Below are 24,366 nucleotides of genomic sequence, written 5' to 3' on the forward strand. Positions count from 1 at the left end.
GAAGCAGTAAAATCGGAAAAATGTCTAAGAAAATAAAGATTTTTGTTAAAATAAAGTGAAAAAGTTAATATATATAAAGTGTATGATGAATTCTAATTCTGATTACGAAATTAAAAATTGCAATTGTTGTCCACAATATAAATATATATTTGTAAGAAAATGATTATTTCTTCACTGTAGCTGTGTTAGCTATTTGATCTTTCGATAAATGTCAGTGACATGACATGTGTTGTCGCGTGGGCGTGTGGTGATTACGTGTTGGTGAATAGAACAATATTATGACAGAAATCTGTTAATGTATAGTAAGTACCGTGCCACTAATTAACCACTCAGAAAATCACTGTGTAATCTGGTGTAAATGCCGTTGAAAAGGCAGTCTGTTCCCGACGTTTTTGGATTATTATGAAATACAAAAGCGGAACGGATATGTTATTGTGTTAAAAACTCGTATTTACATACAGCATACAGCATGAGAGACTGTCGTCGTACTTGCGGTAGGTCTCTTGAAAAAAAGATGTGTGCGTACTTTTCAAAATGTAATACTTGTGATTACTATATACTGGCATTCAAACTATTTTGAAATGTTAGCTTTTGTGGAGCATTTGATATTAAAAGTTTTAAAGTGACATTCCACAAAATAATATCCTCTTCCAAAATGACGTGAGTTAGATCGCTCATCGTTTGTGTAATCGCATAGGACGAGTTTATCAATCCAGTCAGTAACTTTCCAACTTGCCAATGCAGTTGCAATATCCACCATATATTTCTGTCTAATATAGGCCATAAGTTGCCTGTAGATCACATAACAGCGTTCAGTAATAATTCACACTGATAATTGATTGGAATAAGTTTTTCCAGTAAGTATGTGTATCAACAATTGTGTGCAGTTGTGGTTGACAGGGAACAGCACATACCAACGAATTCTGTGGTGAGTAAAGTTGGTGATTTCAGTGATGACAACCCACTTCCATGACAAGCAAACGCTTCAATTATGTTGCATTTATATAGCATAAATTTCCAAAAAGTCAGTACCGGTATTAAAAACTACTGTTGCTATGCTCCTGATGACCATTAGAAGTGTCAGACATTACAAAACGATTAACTGTATGTCTATTGCAGCCATGATTTGTTTTGCAGTGGCTCAAATTATTGACTTTTGCCTATTTAATGCTGTAGGTTAAAACTATTTACTAGACCAAAACTCAAGCTCAGAACCTTCCCTTTGTCAGGTTATACTGTTACAGGTGAGCTACTCAGGCACAACTGAGAACCAATTCTCACAACTTCGAATCTGCCAGTACCTCTTCCCTGCTTTCCAAAATCACAAAAGCTCTCCTCCATATTTTACTGGACTAACACCCATGAATGAAAGAATAATGTGAAGCTTCACAAACTAGGAAATGCATGAAATCCATAGTATATTCAGTGTAAACCATAGTAAGAATTGCCATGTCATCCTCCGTTGATCTTTGAGATGCCATATACAGGTGCACAGTTCATCACACATTTCTCCTGGCCATTGTTAGGTTAGCGGACTTTGTGCGACTACTTTTCAGCCAGTCAGCTCCTCAGTTGGTTTCACGAGGCTCAGCAGCGTGCTCCAGTCATCCCACCATGGAAAAATCTGTGAAAGTGTTGGGAATTGAACCTGAGTATCTCACATGAGAGTCAGCTGTAAGGACCACTCAGCTGTGTAGGTGGACACAGATGGTCATTATAGTTTTTAATTATTCAATTTACTTATAACAGTGTGTCTCATTTCTATGTCAGTCAAACATTGGGGAGCTTGTACACTGATGTTTAAATACATTTTAAAACATGGAATTTAATATTTCTGCTCTATGTGTGGGTGTTGTCAGTTTTAACATCAAACTGACCCATGAAAGACTAAGTGGAAGGTGTCTCTCTTCATCTTCTTGATGACCTTTCTGCCTTGGTGACATCGCTCCTGTAAAAGCATCATGATAGCTAATCCCATGAAACCCAAAAAAACATCAGGTTTGTTTGTTGACAAGAGGTCTACAATATTTATTTTGTGTATGAGCTGTTACAGTAATTGTTTGAGGCACTTGCCTGACAATGTATACAATTAAAATACGAGACATAATTGTTGGTCAATACTCACTGTCACGAGGCAAAATATTTAGTACTTCCAGCAGACATATAAAACAGTACTCTCTGATAGATTATGATACTATTAGTTACTTCCTCATGCTGCGGAAAGGGATAGGGTAGGGAGGATTGAAAAGGAAGGGCAGATCACTCGGATCGCAAGATGAGAGTAACCCATCTGTAGTGAAGATGAGGATAGACAAGACTCCTGGGAACAAAGCAGCTGGGGAGTACCCCATTGTAGTGGAATTGAATCAGCCCATTAGTTATAGTAAATGTATGGTAACATGCAGAGAGAACACGCATTGACACTGCAGAGCTTCAGGAAGATCGGGCAGGTGAAGGGATGACAGGTAAATGGTTCTTTGGGAAAAAGAGCTAGCGTAACATTTCACTCGCCAGTTTTCCTAGATAATATTAAACTTGGATTTAATAGGTCTAAAATAGGACTTTACAAGTCCCAAGAAGTATTTAAGAGAGAAATTTGGACACAAGACTGTTGGGTCTAAAGGTTTGGAGTTTGAAGGAAATGCATTATGCCAGATTTGTGTAAGTAATGCATGATCCTATTTTGTTGTCTGTGATAATTTTTTGAGAAGTCATGTAATGTCGACCTGGAAGAAAAGAAAATCTGAGATCTTTAGGTGGCATTAGTCACAGGCATCGGCATTCTATCCCATTTCTTGCCCCTGCTGAGGTGAAAATATTCGTAAATCAACTGTGAAAAGACTATTTCTGCTGAGCAGGTCATAGACCCGCTAGATACTGACTATATTACATAAAAATCACATTTTCTCCCTGTGGAGAGCATGATACTTCTCTTTATTTTAGACACAATCACAGGATGTAGTTCTAATCATTACTGGATTTGACTATGTTTGAACATCCTCAGAATATATATGTCATTGGTGGCACATGCCAAAGAAAGCATTTGCAACACGTCATTGACACTTTGTCCACTATATGCTGCCTACGATTTATTGAGTCTCCAAATGGCCATTGTATGGTTGAAACCACTTACCTTTCCCTTACTGCAGATGGTTGTCACGGCAGCAGGCATTACGGGATCTGACAATATCTCGTTCACATGATACACTGGGCTAATCCATTTCCAAGTCAAAGTATGACCTCTGCAATATAGAAGCTATTCATAATTCAGTTGCTCATGAGTCTAGTTTTTTGCTACTATTGAGAAGAACTTATCAAATTTAGTGGCCATTGATTTGAGTATATGATCTGTGACGTAACTGCTGCCATCTGGAAGTTGAATATCATTTGCTGTACAGTGTTAATTTGTGATAAAATTCTCTCAAGCTTCCAGCTGCATCACATGGTTTAAAAGTCTATGAACTCTCGGCTGAGTACTCCTTGGTCATTGTCAAGTGGTGACTGCCTGCTATAGTCCTTACGCAGCCGCACTTGCTTCTGTGACATCACTGGTGATCATTCCAGTGTCATATAAGGTAATGTTTTTCTTCTATACCTGATTCAATCTCCCAATGGCAGGATCCCAAACCTTGCTTAGCTGCAGAGCACCATTTTTGTTGAGGGTGTTGTCACAAATTTTTATTAAGACAAAAATGGAATTACAGATTTGCTGAAAGTGGGAAATGATAGAAATTGATAGGGAAAGTTGAAAATTTGTACCAGATCAGGATTTGGACCCAGGTCTCCTGCTTACTAGGCAGATGCTATGATCACTGAGCTATCCAGACTCAGTGGCCATTGCAACTGCATGGACCCCCCTAGCATGACTCCCGTCAGACCTAAATTCTCAACTTCTTTTTTGAGTCATCAGTCTTCTGACTAGTTTGATGCAGCCTGCCGCGAATTCCTCTCCTGTGCCAAACTCTTCTACTCAGAATAGCGCACACAACCTATGTCAGTTATTACTTATTCCAACCTTTGTCTTCCTCTACAGTTTGTATCCTGTACAGCTCCCTCTAGTACCATGGATGTTACTCTCTGATGTCTTAACATATGTCCTATCACCATTTCCCTTTTCCTTGACAGTGTTTTTCTCATGTCCCTTTCCTCTCCAATTCTGTGCACAACCTCCTCGTTCTTACCTCATCAGTCCACCTAAGTTCAACATTCGCCTGCAGCACCACATGCGTCAAATGCTTCAAATCTCTTCTGTTAAGATTTTCCACTACCATACAATGCTGTGCTCCAAATGTACATTCTCAGAAATTTCTTCCTCAAATTAAGGCCTATGTTTGATAGTAGTAGACTTCTCTTGGCCAGAAATGCCCTTTTTGCCATTGCTAGTTTGCTTTTTATATCACCCTTGCTCCATCCATCATTGGTTATTTTGCTGCCTAACTAGAATTCTGTAACTTCATATAATTCATGACCATCAATCCTGATGTTAAGTTTCTCACTGTTCTTATTTCTGGTGCTTCTCCTTAGTATTGTCTTTCTTCAATTTACTCTTCTTCACTTTCACTAGGGATAGCAGTGTCACCAGTGAATTGTATCATTGATATCCTTTCACCATGAATTTTAATTCCATTCTTGAAACTTCCTTTTATTTTCATCATTGCTTCTTCAACGTTTAGATTGACAGTAGAGTCGAAAGACTACACCCCTGTCTTACACCCTTTTTAAGATGAGCACTTCATTCTTGGTCTTCTATTCTTATTATTCCCTCCAGGCTCATGTACATGTTGTATGTTACCCATTTCTCCCTGCAGCTTACCCCTATTTTCCTCGGAATTTCGAACATCTTGCACCATTTGACATTGCCAAATGCTTTTTGTAGGATGACAAATCCTGTGAACATGTCTTGATTTTCCTTTTGTCTTGCTTCCATTATCAACTGCAACATCAGAATTGCCTCTCTGGTGTCTTTACCTTTCCAAAAGCCAGACTGATTGCTATCCAACAATCTCCAATTTTTTCTTCCATTCATCTGTGTACTATTCATGTTAGCAACTAATGCACGCATGTTAAGCTGATCACGCAATGATTCCTGCACTTGTTAGCTCTTGCAGTCTTTGGAATTGTGTAGATGATTTTCCATAAGTCAGATGGTATTTTGCCTGTCCCATACATTCTACAAACCAATGTGCAAAGTATTAGTATTCACTAATACTAACTGAAATTTATTATCCTTTTGTTGGTTATTCAGTCTTTTTCTTGGCAGTCCCTTTCTGGAGATCCAAATGGGGGTCTGTTCTGGAATCTTTTTCCAATGGAGAGATCATCGTGACACTTCCTCAATTACAGGCCACATATCCTGTGGATACACATTATTGTCTTTAATGCTATGGTTTTCATTGTCTTCTGCATCCTCATTCTGTTGATCATTATGATTCTTTCACCTTCAGAGACAGTTTCCCACCTCAAGGTCAAGAGAGTGCCATGAACCTCTGTCCGCGCCTCTGCCCTCTTTGGCAAGGCCGTTGGCAGAGTGAGGTTGGCTTCTTATGCCAGAAGTCTTCGGCCACCAATGCTGATTACTATTCATAATTTGAGAGGCAGGTTCGAACCTGCGACCAAAGACATTTTGCTTACTAAACAAGGACACTACATCTAGACCACTGGTGCATATTATGCACACATTATCCTACTATTGTCCATTATCCTCATTTCTTGCATCATTATGCCACGTCCCATAAGAGTTTGAGCCTGATGTGCATCTGCAGAGAAGATATCGTTGGCCACCTTGCCTGCAGTTGCAGTGACCACTGTATTGATGACTCAGTGGTCAGAGCATCTGTCAAGTAAACAGGAGAACTTTTCCCATTGATTTCACACAATGCCTGCTCGTAGGCCAAAAGCAGTAATTTCTTTGTATCTGCTGGATCAAAATGATAAACAAATAAAAACACACACACACACACACACACACACACACACACACACACACACACAAAATTTTATATTTATCATTTCTTTTATGATGCTATCCCATAAACTACTAGTCTGTGTAATAACAGATGCCAGTTTTCTGGAGGATACTCTGATATTACTGATTTCTCAGGGTACTGTAGGCAAAAACATCTCTTGTGTTCTACACAGTGCTGTTCAGTAGTATGCACAGTCTGTCCTACATAAAACTGTCTACACCCACATGGTATATAATATACTCATGGCATTCTGAGCCATTCACATGCAGCTGATAGTCGTCCTCAGCTTTGGATTGGGAATGGACTGATGCAGCCACAGTAGCACAACAAATGTCATCACAGAGGACAACCACAGAAAGGGAAATTCATGTGGCTTTCACAACAACAACAAGGGGCAGAATAGAAAACAACAGAACACACAATTATCAGCTGGACAGTGAGAAATATCGACATGGATGTCATTGTGGGCAGGGACCAATGGCCCTTGTAGTCGGGTCCCTCCAATTCCACAAACCAGCCAACCAGCCATGTTGACTCTTAAGAAGGGACTTAGTTTTGCACCATTGCCATGGAGTATCCCTTTTGCTGACATAATAAGTGGTGTTAAACAAGCAGTTTGCAAGATGCCATGTGAAACTGCAGAAGAAATTCATTGACAAATGAATTGCAGCCTTTCAAAATCTAAGCTGCCAACCTTGAACATGACATGAGCTGAGTGTAATGGTCTTAGCAAACTCCACGATGATCCTCTCCTCATAGGCCTGCCAGCCGGCAAGTGCATTGCAGCTGTCCTTATGGAACAAGCCAACTATGACCCAAAGATTTAATTGATCTGGAGGAGGAGACATATAAAAAATTATCAAGGAACCCTACATCCAAATAAATGAGGAAGATCTCAGAGCTTCTCAAGAGGCCATCACTGGAAGAGAGTGTCATTAAAAATCTCCTCCCTCAGGCACCTCGACCAACTACATTAACATGAAGAACATTTCTCAATGTCTCATCTTGTGTGCCATTGGATCGCCAACTTGACGACTTGAAACATCTGGCCAGCCTCCTTACTCTGCACATTGGTCACTTCATAAGTCAAATTAAATGGCTGCATCTTGGAGAAGGAGATGTTATGGTCAGCTTTGATCTGTTATCGATGTTCAAGCACGTTCCCATAAAAGATTCAGTAGATCTGCCTTCTCAGTTATTTGATGACACTCTTGTGGATATGTTTAAGCCGACAGTGATGTAATTGTGTTTTTTGTATGGTGTAGAGTATTTTAATGAGAAGGACAGCTTTGTGATGGGGAGCCCATTAGCTCCAGTTACAGTCAGTATGTTTACGGAGTTCTTTGAGGACATCAACCTGGACACAGCTCGTGCAAAACCTAGTTTCTTTTATTGTTATGTCAAAGACATTTCCATTGTCTGGTCTCATGGTTATAAAAAGCTGGAAGAATTCTTGGACTACATCAGCAATATCCATGATAACATCAAGCTCACAATGGTGCTTTGACATTCTCATCCACTATAAAGCAGATAGGTACCTCAGTCACACTGTTAACAAGATACCCTTCCACATGGACTGATATCTGCATGCTAATAGCTATGACCATCCACCACAGATGGCCGTATTCCAAGTTCCCAACTGGCTCTATTGGTAGACTTACTAGAACTGCCACAAAACTTTCTTGAATCTGTTGGACATCATCCTGTGACACATGCGGTTGGCCTGTGCTTTTTCCTTTGCACACCCCCCCAGTCTGTTTAAATTGCGTAAACCAATGGCTAATTCTTTAGAGAGTTGGCTGTTAAATACTGAATTTGGCACAAAATGCCCACTGCACTGCAATTTGCGGCTCACTTTTCGCGAACTCAAGAACACAGAATACCTTGTGCTCCACAGTGCCATCTCACTCACAACTGAAAGTGAAATGGAATGACGGCCCTATTGCTGTGTGAGCTCTACCGGTCACCTCTGAAACCATCACCACCCGACCACCACCATCGCCTGAAAAAACTTCGAAACTTCCTCTTTTCATTGGTATATAGCTTGTTCATTTTGGATTTGTACTTGAATATATACAAATTTTTGAAAATGGGTCCATCATTTAGAATAACCCTGTATACTGTCCAATTGTAAACTTCCTTGAGGATTAAAAAATAAATTAATGAATACCTCATTTTCTCAGTAGTGTTACACCACAATGGCAAAATGGGTCTAATAGTTGCAAAGCCATTGGAGCTACCCATCCATATATCTGGACTTAAAAAGGCATAGGTGGGTGTCATGATCAATACCCTAAAAGTTATGATGCATGAAGGTTCTGCTTACAGCTTGTTTTTAAACTGATTTGTGTGGGTGAACTATGTCAGTTTACTGTCAGAGAGGTGGCCCAAATACTGGGACAGTGCAACTACCTACGTCTACATCTACGCTAATACTCTAATCAGAGTGAAATGCATGGTAAAGGGCACATCCCTTTGAACCAGTTATTAGGGTTTCTTCCTGTTTGATTCATGTATGATTATTTGAATGCCTCTGTGTGTGTGCAGCAATTATTCTGATCTTATCCTCACAATCCCTGTATGAGTGATACATACGGGATTGTAGTATATCCTTAGAGTAATCATTTAAAGCTGATTTGTGAAACTTTGTTAATTGACTTTTTCAGGATAGTTTACATCTATCTTCAAGAGTCTGGCTCTTCACTTCTTTCAACATCTGAGACACACTATACCACAGGTCAAACAAATTTGTGACCATTCACGCTGTTAAGTCCCATAGTGCTCAGAGCCATTTGAACCAGCCACTATTCACGCTACCCTTCTCTGTACATGTTCAGTATCCCTTGTTAGTCCTATTTGGTATGGGTACCACACACTTCAGAGCAATATATTAGAATCTGCCAAACAAGTGATTTGTAAGCTGTCTCCTTTGTAGACTGATTGCATTTCCCTAGTATTCTAACAATAAACCAACATTTACTACCTACTTTACCCACAACTGAGCCTATGTGTCCATTCTATTTCATATCCATACAATTTACTGCACCCAGGTAATTTTATGAGTTTGCTGATTGCACTTGTGACTCATTGGTGGTATAGTCATAGGATACTGCATTTTTCCATTTTCCGAAATGTACAATTTTACTTTTCTGAACATTTAAAGCAAGTTGTTGAACTTTGCACTACGTTGAAACCTTATCGAGATTTGACATAATATTTATGCTGCCGCTTTTCGATGATACTTCATTATAGATAACTGCATTATCTGCAAAACGTCAGAGGTTACTATTAATATTGGATGCAAGGTCATTAATATACAACATGGAACAGTAAGGATCCCAACACTCTTCCCTGTTGCACACCTGAAGTTACTTCTACATCTGACAATGACTCTCCACCAAAGGTAACATGCTACCTAAAAATCCTCTGTAGAGTCAAAAATTTCACGTGATACACCATATGATCATACTTTTGACAATAAGTGTAGGTGCGGTACTGAGTCAAATGCTTTTATGGAAATAAAGAAATAATGCATCTTCCTGTCCGTCTGGATCCAAAGCTTTTGTTATGTCATGTGTGGATTTTGCACGATTTATGTATTCAGAATCTGCACTGGTTTTCATGGAGGAAGTCATTCTGTTCAAGATACCTCATTATGTTTGACCTCAGACTATGTTCTAAGATTCTACAAGACATCAATGCCAAGGATACCGGGCAGTGCTTTTGTGGATCACTACTACGACCCTTCTTGTGAATGGGTGTGACCTGTGCATTCTTCTAACTACTGGGCACAATTTTTTGTTTGAGGGATCTTTGATATATTATCATTAGAAGAGAGGTTAAATCAGCTGTAAATTCAGTATAAAATCTGTTAGGGCCCTGGAGCTTTATTCAATTTTAATAATTTTAGCTGTTTCTCACATCACTGACACTAACGCTTATTTTGCTCATCTTTTCAGTGGAATGGGGATTAAATTCTTGTGCATATTCCTTTGCAAAGGAACATTTGAAAACTGAGTTACACATTGTTGTTTCTGCTTTCCTATCCTCAATTTTAATCCCTGTCTCATTCATGAATGACTGACCTCTAACCTTCAAGACATATAAAATCTCTTACTGAACTACAAAGCTTTAAAAAGTCTGTGACATCCTACCTTCTGAAAAACTGCTACTATTCAGTCTCACAGTATCTTATGCAAGAAAAAATGTAATTTGTATCTTTAATTGTAGAAATAAGTTATAAATATACAGTATTTCAAAAATTTGTAATTATTAACTGTATAGATCCAATTTGTCATAAAAATTTATAAAATTTATGTTTGATATTTGAAAATCCAATAGCCAAAAAATGTTTTCTGTCCAATATCCTGTGTACAATATATGTACTTAAAAAGAGATTTATATGGACAAATAAATAAATAAATAAATTGTTGCCGCTAGCAGCCTTTACATATGACCAGAATTGGTTTGGGTTTTGTGAAAGATCATTTGATGATATTTTGCTGCGGTACTCGTTAAAAGCTTCATGCATCGCTCTCTTGACAGTCAAACACATCCCATTTAGCATCTCTAAATTTTTTATAGCCCTATGCTTTGTTTTACACCTGTTACGCTGTAGTCTCTGTTTTTTTTAGAAGTTTCTTTAAAGTGACTACCTCATGGAGGGTCCCTCCCATTATGAATTGTTGTACTGGGTATCTATCTATCCAGTGCATGGTCAGCTTTTCTTTTAAACTTGAGCCAAAGTTCCTCTACATACTTTTGCCCAGTGTTGAAAGTTCCAGATTTCTCATTTGGATGCGACATTACTGTCTTTTTATCTAGTTTACTGAACATGTATACATTTCTACTTGTTTCAATTGCCCTTTTTTGCTTTGGTAATTGTTGTTGCCACAACCACATCTTGGTCACTGAACCCAAGAGGTCAGGTCTATTTGTTGGCATTAAATCCAATATATTTCCTTCATGAGTGGGTTTCCTAACTATCTGTTCTAGGTAGTTTTCAGAGAAGGCATTTAGTGGTGTTTCACAGGATATCTTGTCATGCTTGCTGCTAACAAAACAAAAAACATTTGTTTCCCATATACGACTCTGGGAGTGGACTGATTGTGGTGGGGTGACAAAACTGCATGACTCTTGAAGAAAATTGGAAGCCATGGTAGGGGGCTCAGGAAGGGGCTGTCTGTATAGCTATTTGGAATTGAGACTCAGATAAGATCACATACTATAACCTACACCAAATGAAAGTCATCACCATAAAGCAGCACTTAACACTGAGCCCTGAGGGGAGCTATCCTCGTGGACCTACGCGAATTGAATGATGCACTGACTCTAACCTGAAACAGTTAAAATGACAAGAAGTTAAAAACCAAAATCAGTAAAGTATCTCAATAACCCTAATCATGAAGTTTGTTCAAGACTTGGTGACACGTGCTATAAACTTTGTTGTTGTTGTTGTTGTTGTTGTGGTCTTCAGTCCTGAGACTGGTTTGATGCAGCTCTCCATACTATATCCTGTGCAAGCTTTTTCATCTCCCAGTACCTACTGCAACCTACATCCCTTTGAATCTGCTTAGTATATTCATCTCTTGGTCTCCCTCTACGATTTTTACCCTCCACACTGCCCTCCAATACTAAATTGGTGATCCCTTGACGCCTCAGAACATGTCCTACCAACAGATCCCTTCTTCTAGTCAAGTTGTGCCACAAACTTCTCTTCTCCCCAATCCTATTCAATACCTCCTCATTAGTAATGTGATCTACCCATCTAATCTTCAGCATTCTTCTGTAGCACCACATTTTGAAAGCTTCTATTCTCTTCTTGTCAAAACTATTTATCGTCTATGATTCACTTCCATACATGGCTACACTCCATACAAATACTTTCAGAAACGACTTCCTGACACTATAAACTTTATGCTTTGAAATGTACTACGAATAGGTGTTTGGGATTGGTGAATACCTGCCAGATGGCTCTTTCTCGTGACTTGACGATCAGTTGTGGACATGCCCTCCTGGAAGCTGGAAGTAACGTGGCCACTTGGGCAAAAGGCCTTGTTGATTCAAGGTTCCAGCACAACTGATTGGTTACCATCCTTAAAATAATTTGCATAGCACATTTTTGAGAATGATTGGTCTGTAGATGTGAACCAAAAGTGTATATTTGCTAGGGTTAGGGATTGAGATTGTGGTACTGTCCTGCCACCATGAGGATAATTTGCCCCTAAGCCAGGTGCATTGGAATATCTTGAGCAGGTAGTGCTTTGATCCCGATTCAGTTGTTGAATCATTTGATTCCGAATCAAGTCAGGCCCTGGGACTGTGTTTGCAGGTTGAGTCAAGGACTTTAAGAAAATACCTTTCATTAAATGGCTGTGTGAACTGGGTCAGTTTACAGTAAAAGGTAGACAACTGTTTGTGTGCTTGGAAGGTGGGAAAATAAGAAGTAGATTATGGCACTTCTGCAAAACGGACTGCAAAGCATTTGACAGTGTTAGATGGTTTAAGCAAGAGATTAGTAAGATGGTTTAAGCAAGAGATTAGTAACTATTGTCGGGTACCTGTGGCGTTATAGTTTGTGCAGCAACCCACACCTGAATGGAAGATATATGGCTTCCTAAGGAGGAGACACAGTGTTCCTTGTCTCCTTCCTTTCTTTTCATAATTAAAAAACAAACACTTCCTGATTGAAGTCACAATTTATTGAGATCACCATGAGACCAACTGATAGTGGCGAGAGATTGTAGAAATCAGAACCACTGTTTCAGCAGCCTGTATTATCACAGCAGAGATGTCTCTGAGTATAGCAACATGCTTTTTGGTGGAAAGGCTGTAGAGTGATGTTGGAGGTGCAGGTCTGCCAGATCAGCCTCTGATATGCCCAGCATGGCCAGTCTGATGAAAGGTGGCATGGAAGTGATGGGACAGCTGGAAACTTGTCATTGTCACAGAATTGTTGTGTACAGATTAATTTATTGAGGTAACAAGTTTGGAATAGGAATTTGTGAAGTAATGATTCCACTGTAGAGATAACATAAGTCAAAATCAAAAAGTAGCTGGTATATCATGAGAGCTGTTCCAGACTGCTTGAAGCACATTGAATTCTCTGAGCAGGAGGAAGGGATTGTCTTGGAATACAATATATACCTGTCACAAGATGGATAAAAATTATAGATGGGATGTCAGTGGTTTGGTGTTTATTTGGCTGTTGCACAAATGTGTTAATGTTGTTTTTCTTACTGCTAATGTTCTTGACCATGACATCTTGTAAGGCTTTTTTCAGACTATAATAAGTCAGTTTGTATTAATAACCCATATATTGACATGACATTTATACATCATAAAGAGCTTCCATTTCTGTTAACTGCAATCTCGGATTCCCAACATTAAATGGACATTCCATTTGTTCTTTACACTCATTGTCAAAAGTATCTATATATCAAACAACGCTAGGAATTTTGCAATTCTTCAAAGCATGTCAGTGATCCCCAGAACTTCTGTTGTCTTGTACAAGCAGGTATTTTCTTGTGCAGAGTTTCTGCAGTCGCTGCCCAACCTTGGAGATGCATACTGCCCCTTGAGATTATTAACTACCTGCAAATAAAATAATAATATTGCGCACTACGTGTACTTTTACCTATGGCACCTCATTTTATATTTTTCATTCGCAAATATTGTTCATCGGTAAGAAGAAGTAGAGATATGCATAATTCCTCTGCAATTGTATCTATCACCACAGTGGTCATCTGACTCAGCTCACCAGTCACTCTAATGCAGTGTGAAATGCTCCTGTTCGCTATGAAATGTGTGGGAGTTTGTGTACAGATACCTCCTGATACCCTCTCACAGTTGGCACTGTTTTTAATGATTGAGGATTGGAAAATGATTGCCAGAGAATAATCTAAGTATAGGGCTAAGCAGACTGCCGAGTGAGATGACAATAATTGTTACAGTTCAGAGAGGTGGCAGCAATATCCATTCCATTCCATTGGATGATCAGTCTGTGAGTGCCTTACAGGGGAATGATGGGTCTAGAATGTTAGGTCGTGTCCGAGATTCGCCCTTTGGTACAGGTCTTTCCATCTGTGTACTTTAGTTTGGGCCAAGGAGTGTCGGAACTGGAATCTGGAACTGATAAGGGGCATATCACTTTGCATACCTCTGGCTCTTCACACTCCGCCTCATCATTAGATGTGTGTCTTGTTTTGTTTAGAGTCACAGTGCTTTTCTATGTCAAATGGGGAATGGGTGGTCTGCTTCAGATAGTTGATTTTCTGTCCTTATATTTTCAGCTATAGTTGGGGAGAATTCAATGATTTTACTGTCCAGTGATTTCAATTTAAAATAATATATAATATATCTCACAGATACTACTCAGGGAACTGAATATCATTTGCCTTACCAAATTTTGTTGTTTTCAAGTCTATAAATGCATTCAGAAATGCTCATTTGTGCACAGTGCATGGTTTCTGCTTTTTTGTTGTCATTGAGAAGTATTTACAAATGTGGCATAGTACACAAGAAGTCTTGATGAAACTGAATCATATGCATTGAGCAAAGTTCTGTCCTTCTGGTGCAAGATGTTCTGATCCCAGATGTTAGTCAACATTCATCTTGTTTCTTTTTTTGTCAGTGGTGCCTGATCCATTCCATCCTTTTCATCTGACAGTAATATAAAACAGGTGCACCTGCCAATCATTTAAATAAGGATTAAATTAAAAAGAAGATGTAACACAAATTTTCAGCTTCCAGAACTTTACTGGACGGAAAAACATGCAAGAGGCAGGAAAAGGTAACTGAGGTAAAGTGTACAGGAGGAGACAGAAATCACTTCAAAACTACAGTTATTGAGGTGGAAGTCATCATAAATATCAAATGAGGATGAGGAAGCGGAGGAGGAGGATGAATAGCAGTTGTTCAGGGAAATGGAAATAACAAATTGCTTAAGCTGGTCAAGCAGGTGTAACATTTCAGTTTTACCGTTTTTCAAAATGAAGAAAATGTTAAATTTTTCAAAACCAACTGAATATTCTCCCCAGATAATGCACTTTCTCTTACCCTTTTTTATATTTCTATTCCTTTCAGTGACTTTATTCAGCCTCTCACACAGCTCTAACTTGTCAACTGTTCCTTTAATCAGTTCAAAATGTCACTCCTCATGAGGAAATGCTGATTACATTTTTCGGACAGGCAGAAAGGAAGAAACGGAGATGTACGTAAGGCGTGGCAACATGGCCATTATCATGAAGTAGTCTGTGAATGTATGTGGTATGTGTTACTACTACTACTACTACTAATAATAATAATATGAACACGCATAAATATCACATTTGTGGAAGTTGTGTTCCTTCAAAGTTCTGTCAAATGTGTAAATATAGAGCGTCAGGAGTAGCTCAGCAGAGGGGGGGGGGGTCATCATACGTGTGTATGACTGATGTGTCACCGTTCAAACAGTCACACTAGATACAGCGTGGTCTACATCTGAATGTTTCAGAGAGAGGATACTTGCACAACCACTGTCTGTCCAACCTCTTTGACTTGCAGTATTCTTACTTTTTTTAGGGCTATTTTTCTGAAATACAGAGCTGCCACATAACTACCCACTTGCTACAGTGGAGAAATAAGAAATGGTTGCTGTAAGCAGTACTTCATTAGCAGATTTGGAAACAAAGTATCACTACTTTTACACTACTTGTAGTCTGCAGGACATAAACAACAAATATTTTTAACTTCAGTAAGCATTTAATGAGGGTACTGATAAGAGTCAATAAAAATAAATAAAATGTAATTGTATGTGGAGATTTCAGTATTGATTTTGTCTTGGCTATTACTGATTGAGGGCACGTAGCGTTACAGATGTCCAGCTTTGATTTGTTCCTCATTGTAACATTGCCAAAAAGAATAGATGACATAGTGTTTAACTGCTGCTTATGGTACTATTTGGAAGGAGGGCCTTCTTACAAACTGATTATTGTAGTTTTGTGCTGCATAATAGTGAGGTTAATCAGCAGCATAATACCAGACAAGTGTACAAAACAACGAGATAAATAAACAGAGAAAGCTGGACAATGGGTTACTGCATGGAGATATTCTGGCTCCCAGTTTATTCAGTCTTTATATCTCTTTATATGTCTTAACCAAGCTGCAAGGAAACTAGGTTTGTTGATTGAAATTACTTGTTAGTTGAAGTGTGTTACTTGCTGCCACAGTTCTGCTGCATCGGCTTCTGCTAGTTTGAAGGTGACACACAATCACAGCTGGTCACTTTACAGGTGCGGGGTGCTGTTACATGTAATGCAAAACAGTGTTGAAAGTGGCTGCTGTGGGTATTATGGGAACACTGTCCACAGCTGATTTTAAGTGACCGATGACTGAACTGCAGTAGGTGACACATCACATTTTGTAGCCCTGAATTTATACTCATGTCCTAACTTAACTACAACCTCGTGCTGTGCAGTGAATCTGAGAAAATGGCAATCAACAACTGGCAGCAGACCTATTAATCATGCTCTCTATGTTCATTGATATTAAAGATGACTTCTGAAAACAAACTCAAGACAGCTATATGGTTCCATAAATGTTTTCAAGACCCAAATATCTATGATGAATATATGCAGATTGAAATTATGGATGAAACTTTGTACCAAGGCTGAGATTTGAACCAGGTTCTCCTGCTCACTAGACAGGTACGCTCATCACTGTACCACCCTGGCATAGTAGCTTTGCACTACTGCATGGAGTACCCTAGCATGCATCCCTCCTCAGTCCAAATTCCAATTCATGCCTCAATGCACTTAGTATTCCCCCTAAACTCAAACAAGATAGCAGAGGTTCTCCAACTGTGTTGAACAACTGTAATGATTTTGGAGGGAGGTGCACTAGGATATTCCATGCAGTTGTGAAAAAGCCACTGTGACAGAGTGGCATAGTGCTGAGCACATCTGCCTATTGAGCAGGAGACAAGTGTTGGGACAACCGACAGTTTTTAACAATCTATTGGTCGGTCGATTGTTTTTTTGTTCAGTCTCTGCGGCTGTGTCATTGGGTTTAAGTGGTTTTCACTCATTCATTGGGTTTAAGTGGTTTCACTCAATGCGAGACAACTGACTGAAGCAGATCTCCGCCGGTTGCGGCCGTTATATGAATGTTTCACTCACTCACTGGGTTTGAGTAGTTTCATTCAATGTGGGAGAACCGAGTAACACAAGTCTCTGTTGACTCCAGCTGTTATGTGAGAGTTTCGACTCAGTCTCTGGGTTTCAGTGGTTTTATTTACACGCTTTTTCAGCTATACATGAACCATGTGTAGGGTTGACAACTTTTTTACAAACAAATGAAGTATGAGTATTTTATCTCAAGGAGATGTGAATAAAATGTATATTTCTAAAAATAAGTATTTTCAAAATGTAAGCTGTGCAACCGTGGCCAAGGGTAGCGTTTTTGATTAATCAAAATGTCCTTGGTCCCGGGTTTGAAACCTGCCACGGCGTAATTGTTGATTAATAATCAGCCTTGGCAGCCAAAGACTTCTGGCATAAGAAGCCACCCTCATTCTGCCAACAGCCTTGTCAAAGTGGGCGGAGGAGCGGACAGAGGTTCAGGGCACGCTGTTGTTCTTGGGGTGGGAAACTGCCCCTATAGGCGGAAGAATCAGCAATTAGCAATGAGCAATGGCATGAGGATGCAGAAGGCGCTGGAAATCATGTCATTAGAGACACGTACTGTGGACCCAAAGGACATGTGGCCTGTAACTGAAAAAGTGTTGTGATAATCTCTCCATTGGCAAAAGATTCCAGAATAGTCCTCCATTTGGATCTCCAGGAGGGGACTGCTAGGGGGGAGGTGATCATGAGAAAAAGATTGAATAATGAATGAAAGGATAATATTCTATGCTAAGCCATAAGCTTGAATGTGGTGGGGAAGCTAGAAAAAGCTGAAAAGGGAAATGCAAAGGCTCAATCTAGCTAGATATAGTAGGTGTCAGTGAAGTGAAATGGAAAGAAGACAAGGATTTTTGGTCAGATGAGTGTAAGGTAATATCAAAAGCACCAGAATATAGTAAAATGGGAGTAGGATTCGTTATGAATATGAAGGTAGGGTGGAGAGTGTGTTACAGTGAACAGTTCAGTGATAGGGTTGTTCTTATCAGAATCGACAGCAAACTAACAGTGACAACGATAGTTGAGTTATACATGCCGATGTCACAACCTGAAGATGAAGAGATAGAGAAAGAATACGAGGATATTGAAAGGATCATTTAGTATGTAAAGGGAGATGAAAATCTAATAGTCATGGGGGACTGGAATGCAGTTGTAGGGGAAGGAGCAGAAGAAAAGGTTCATGATAATATAGGCTTGGGACAAGGAATGAACAAGGAGAAAGACTAATTAAGTTCTGTAATAAATTTTAGCTAGTAATAGCGAATACTCTTTCAAGAATCACAAGAGGAGAAGGTATACTTGGAAAAGATCAGGTGATATGGAATGATTTCTGTTAGATTACATCATCCTCATGTAGAGATTCTGAAATCAGATACTGGATTGTAAGGCAAGTCCAGGAGCAGATATAGACTCAGATCACAATGTGGTAATGTTGAAGAGTAGGCTGAACTTCAAGAGATTAGTCTGGTAGAATCAATATGCAATGAAGTGGGATACGGAAGTACTATGGAAAGACGAGATACACCTGAAGTCCTCTAAGGCTATAGATACGGCAATAAGGAATAACTCTATATGCAGTTCAGTATGGACATCTCTAAGAAGGGCAATCACAGAAGCTGGAAAGAAAAACATAGATACAAAGCAGGTAACTACTAAGAAACCATAGATAACAGGAGAAATACTTCAGCTGATCGACAAAAGAAAAAAGTACAAAAATGTTCTGGGAAATTCAAGAAAACAGACATACATGTTGCTGAGTAATGAAATAAATACGAAGGAGAACTAAGACAAAATGGCTGCATGAAAAAGGCGGTGAAATCGAAAAAGAAATGATTTTCAGGAGGACTAACTCAGCATATAGGAAAGTGAAAATAACCTTCAGTGGAATTAAAAGCAAGAGTGGTTACATTGGGAGTGCAATGGGAATTTCAATATTAACTGCAGAGAAGAGAGCAAATAGGTGGAAAGAGTACATTAAGGGCCTTTATGAAGGGAAAATTTTGTCTGATGTGACATAAGAAGAAACAGGAGTCGATTTAGAAGAGATAGGGGATCCAGGATTAGAATCAGAATTTAAGAGAGCTTTGGAGGACTTAAGATCAAATAAGGCAGAAGGGATAGATAACATTCCATCAGAATCTCTAAAATTGTTGGGGGAAGTGGCAACAAAACAACTTTTAACGTTGGTGTGTAGAATGTATGAGTTTGGCGACATACCATGCGTCTTTTGGAAAAATGTCATCCACACAATTCCAAAGACTGCAAGAGCTGACAAGTGCGAGAATTATCACACAGACAGCTTAACAGCTCATGCATCCAAGTTGCTGACAATAATAGTATACAGAAGAATGGAAAAAAATTGAGAATGTGTTAGATGATCAGTTTGGCTTTAGGAAAGGTAAGGGCACCAGAGAGGCAAATCTGATGTTGCGGTTGATGATGGAAGCAAGACTAAAGAAAAATCAAGATAGTTTCATGGGATTTCTGAAAAAAAAGTGTTCAACAATGTAAAATGCTGCAAGATGTTTGAAATTCGGAGAAAAATGGGAGTAAGTTACAGGGAAATACGACTAATATACAATATGTACAAGAGCCAAGAGGGAATAATAAGAGTGAACAACCAAGAACGAAGTGCTTGAATTAAAAAGGGTGTAAGACAGGGATGTAGTCTTTCACCCCTACTCCTCAATCTGTACATTGGAGAAGCAATGATGGAAATAAAAGAAAGATTCAGGAGTGGAATTAAAATTCAAGATGAAAGGATATCGATATGATTCGCTGATGATATTGCTATCCTGAGTGAAAGGGAAGAAGAATTACATGATCTGAATGGAGTGAGCAGTCTAATGAGCACAGAATACAGACTGAAAATAAATTGAAAGAAGATGAAAGTAATGAGAAGTAGCATAAATGAGAAAAATGTGAAACTTAATATCAGGATTATTGGCCACAAAGTAGATGAATTCTACTACCTAGGCATTACAATAACCAATGATGGACGGAGCAAGGAGGATGTCAAAAGCAGACCAGTACTGGCAAAAAGTGCATTCCTTGCCAAGAGAAGTCTACTAGTATCAAACGTAGGCCTTGATTTGAGGAAGAAATTTCTGAGAACGTACATTTGGAGTGCAGCATCGTATGGTAGTGAAACATGAACTGTGGGAAAACCAGAAAGAAGATAAAGCATTTAAGATATGGTTCTACAGATGAATGTTGAAAACTAGGTGGACTGATAAGTTAAGGAATGAGAAAGTTCTGCAAAGAATCAGAGATGAAAGAAATACGTGGGAAACACTGATAAGGAGAAGGGACAAGATGATACGACATCTGCTAAGACATCAGGGAATGACTTCCATGGTACTAGTGGGAGCTGTAGAGGGCAAAAACTGATGAAGGATGGGAGACATCAAAGACACCAACCACTTTCTCGAACGCTTGGAATCCTTACCCAATCTGTTACCCCCGGAAACCATCCTCGTAACCATTGACGCCTCTTCCTTATACACAAATATTCCGCACGTCCAGGGCCTCGCTGCGATGGAGCACTTCCTTTCACGCCGATCACCTGCCACCCTACCTAAAACCTCTTTCCTCATTACCTTAGCCAGCTTCATCCTGACCCACAACTTCTTCACATTTGAAGGCCAGACATACCAACAATTGAAGGGAACAGCCATGGGTACCAGGATGGCCCCCTCATACGCCAACCTATTCATGGGTCGCTTAGAGGAAGCCTTCTTGGTTACCCAGGCCTGCCAACCCAAAGTTTGGTACAGATTTATTGATGACATCTTCATGATCTGGACTCACAGTGAAGAAGAACTCCAGTATTTCCTCTCCAACCTCAACTCCTTTGGTTCCATCAGATTCACCTGGTCCTACTCCAAATCCCATGCCACTTTCCTTGACGTTGACCTCCATCTGTCCAATGGCCAGCTTCACACGTCCATCCACATCAAACCCACCAACAAGCAACAGTACCTCCATTATGACAGCTACCACCCATTCCACATCAAACGGTCCCTTCCCTACAGCCTTGGTATTCGTGGCAAACGAATCTGCTCCAGTCCAGAATCCCTGAACCATTACACCAACAACCTGAAAACAGCTTTCGCATCCCGCAACTACCCTCCCGACCTGGTACAGAAGCAAATAACCAGAGCCACTTCCTCATCCCCTCAAACCCAGAACCTCCCACAGAAGAACCACAAAAGTGCCCCACTTGTGACAGGATACTTTCCGGGACTGGATCAGACTCTGAATGTGGCTCTCCAGCAGGGATACGACTTCCTCAAATCCTGCCCTGAAATGCGATCCATCCTTCACGAAATCCTCCCCACTCCACCAAGAGTGTCCTTCCGCCGTCCACCTAACCTTCGTAACCTCTTAGTTCATCCCTATGAAATCCCCAAACCACCTTCCCTACCCTCTGGCTCCTACCCTTGTAACCGCCCCCAGTGTAAAACCTGTCCCATGCACCCTCCCACCACCACCTACTCCAGTCCTGCAACCCGGAAGGTGTACACGATCAAAGGCAGAGCCACGTGTGAAAGCACCCACGTGATTTACCAACTGACCTGCCTGCACTGTGAAGCTTTCTATGTGGGAATGACCAGCAACGAACTGTCCACGAACTGTCGCATGAATGGACACAGGCAGACAGTGTTTGTTGGTAATGAGGATCACCCTGTGGCTAAACATGCCTTGGTGCACAGCCAGCACATCTTGGCACAGTGTTACACCGTCCGGGTTATCTGGATACTTCCCACTAACACCAACCTGTCAGAACTCCGGAGATGGGAACTTGCCCTTCAGTATATCCTCTCTTCTCGTTATCCGCCAGGCCTCAACCTCCGCTAATTTCAAGTTGCCGCCGCTCATACCTCACCTGTCTTTCAACAACATCTTTGCCTCTGTACTTCTGCCTCGACTGACATCTCTGCCTAAGCTCTTTGCCTTTACAAATGTCTGCTTGTGTCTGTGTATGTGCGGTTGGATATGTGTGTGTGGGCGAGTGTATACCTGTCCTTTTTCCCCCCCTAAGGTAAGTCATTCCGCTTCTGGTATTGGAATGACTCCTTACCCTCTCCCTTAAAACCCACATCCTTTCGTCTTTCCCTCTCCTTTCCTCTTTCCTGATGAAGCAACCGTTTGTTGCGAAAGCTTGAATTTTGTGTGTATGTTTGTGTTTGTTTGTTTGTCTATCGACCTGCCAGCATTTTCGTTTGGTAAGTCACATCATCTTGTGTGTGTGTGTGTGTGTGTGTGTGTGTGTGTGTGTGTGTGTGTGTGTTTGTGTGAACAATCGTGTGAACAATCACTTTCTTATTCGGTCGGTTTCCTGTCTGTTTGTTCAGTAAAAATTTTGCAGTTGATTTTAAGCTAACTTCCCAATAAGCTACACACTTGAATCTTTCAACATAGCCAGTAAAGGAATGACACTGCAATATTAACTAACTTTTGAGTCTGCTGTGTGGCAGATGGTACTTTATTTTTGAATCTGCCTGTCTGCTTGGTACAGATTTTGCAACTGATTTTAAATTGACTTCCCAATAAGCTAAAGACTTGAAACTTTTAGCTTAGCTCAGACTTGGATGACAATGCAACATTAGCTCGCTCTCTTTCTTATGTGTGGTGGGAGAGTACTTGGTGTACCATTGCTATTTTCCTGTTTTCCTATTCCAGACACAGGTATTTCGCAGTTGAGAATGATTGCTTCAAATGATATGAACTGTTCTGCAAAAAAATACTTCCCACAAGTGGCAGTACATGTCACAAAATTTTCAGGACTACTTGTATGGTGTTAGTAATCTGAGCTGTGTGAGCTCGATTATCTGTAATTTTTACATTTTCGGCCTTTTCGTGGGATATAATATGCAGGACGAAGCAATAAATCACTTGACCCAGTTGAAGAAAAACAAGTAAACAAGAAATTTGCTACATCTCTCTGCTGTAATCTCATCAAAATGTTTGAAATCAATTGAAAAATAGCACACACACAAGACTAAAAAGCAGAAAATAACTATATAAATAAAAAAACTCTTTAATGTAACACTTTTTGAAAGTGGAATAAAAAGTATTAACTAGTCTCTCCTAGCCACATACAGATTACTAACACCATACAAGTAGTCCTGAAAATTTTGTGACATGTACTGCCACTTGTGGGAAGTATTTTTTTGCAGAACAGTTCATATCATTTGAAGCAATAAACTTTTTAGTGACGTAGGTGAACTATTCATACGTCAGTTCCTATTGCATGCATCACATATTTTTCATTTTAAATTTTGCAGGTATTTTCATAACTATTAAAAATTCACAAGCACCAATTTTCAGGACTATCTGTATGGTGTCAGGAATCTGTATGTGGCTAGGAGAAATTATTTGATACATTTTAGTCCATTTTAAAAATGTGTGATATGAAAAAGTTTTTTCACTTAAGTAATTATATTTAATTAAATTTATTGTAGTTCTATCTACATCTACATATGTACTCTACAAACCAGTGTGAAGAGGGTACATCCTATTGTACCAGTTATTAGGGTTTCTTCCTGTTCCATTCATGTATGAAGTGTGGGAAGAGTGATTGTTTGAATGTCTCTGTGTGTGCAGCAATTATTCTAATCTTATCCTAACAGTCCCCATGTGAGTGATATGTAGGTGGTTGTAGTATATCCCCAGAATAATCATTTAAAGGCAGTTCCTGAAACTTTGTTAATACACTTTTTTGGGATAGTTTATGCCTATCTTCAAGAGTCTTATAGTTCAGTTCCGTCAGTATCTCTATGACACTCTCCCATGGGTTAAACAAACCTGTGGCCATTCCTGCTGTATCATTCAGTATTCCCTGTTAGTCCTATCTGGTATGGGTCCCACAAACTTGAGCAACATTTAATAGGATGGTTTGGATGAGTGGTTTGTAAGCAGTCTCCTTTGTAGACTTATTGCACGTCCTCAGTATTCTGCCAGTTAACCAAAATTTGCTACCTACTTTACCCATGAAGGAGTCTATGTGATCATTTTATTTCATATACATACAATGTGTTACACTCAGGTTGATTTCAACTGTGAGTCATTGATAGTATAGTTATATGATACTACATTTTTTTGTTTTCTGAAGTGCACAGTTTTACATTTATGTACATTTAAAGCAAATTGGCAATCTTTGCACCACTTCGAAATCTTATCAAGATATGATTGAATATTTATGCAGCTTCTTTTCAACAGTACTTCATTATAGATAA

The 24,366-nt window shown here is 39.6% G+C and overlaps 1 protein-coding gene across 3 annotated transcripts in view; it reads left to right on the plus strand.

Annotated features, from left to right (window-relative positions):
• The first annotated feature begins 221 nt into the window (after nt 1-221).
• LOC126412647 (solute carrier family 12 member 8) overlaps nt 222-24,366 on the plus strand; it is a 200,744-nt gene continuing 176,599 nt past the window's right edge. The window contains exon 1 of one of the 3 annotated variants that reach the window (XM_050082350.1): nt 222-302. The gene's annotated coding sequence lies outside the window, so the exon portion shown is untranslated. The other 2 variants (XM_050082358.1, XM_050082341.1) reach the window with 2 other exon arrangements.

This window comes from Schistocerca serialis, chromosome 1 (assembly GCF_023864345.2).
Source record: "Schistocerca serialis cubense isolate TAMUIC-IGC-003099 chromosome 1, iqSchSeri2.2, whole genome shotgun sequence".
In the NCBI taxonomy this organism is placed as follows: Eukaryota; Metazoa; Arthropoda; class Insecta; order Orthoptera; family Acrididae; genus Schistocerca; species Schistocerca serialis.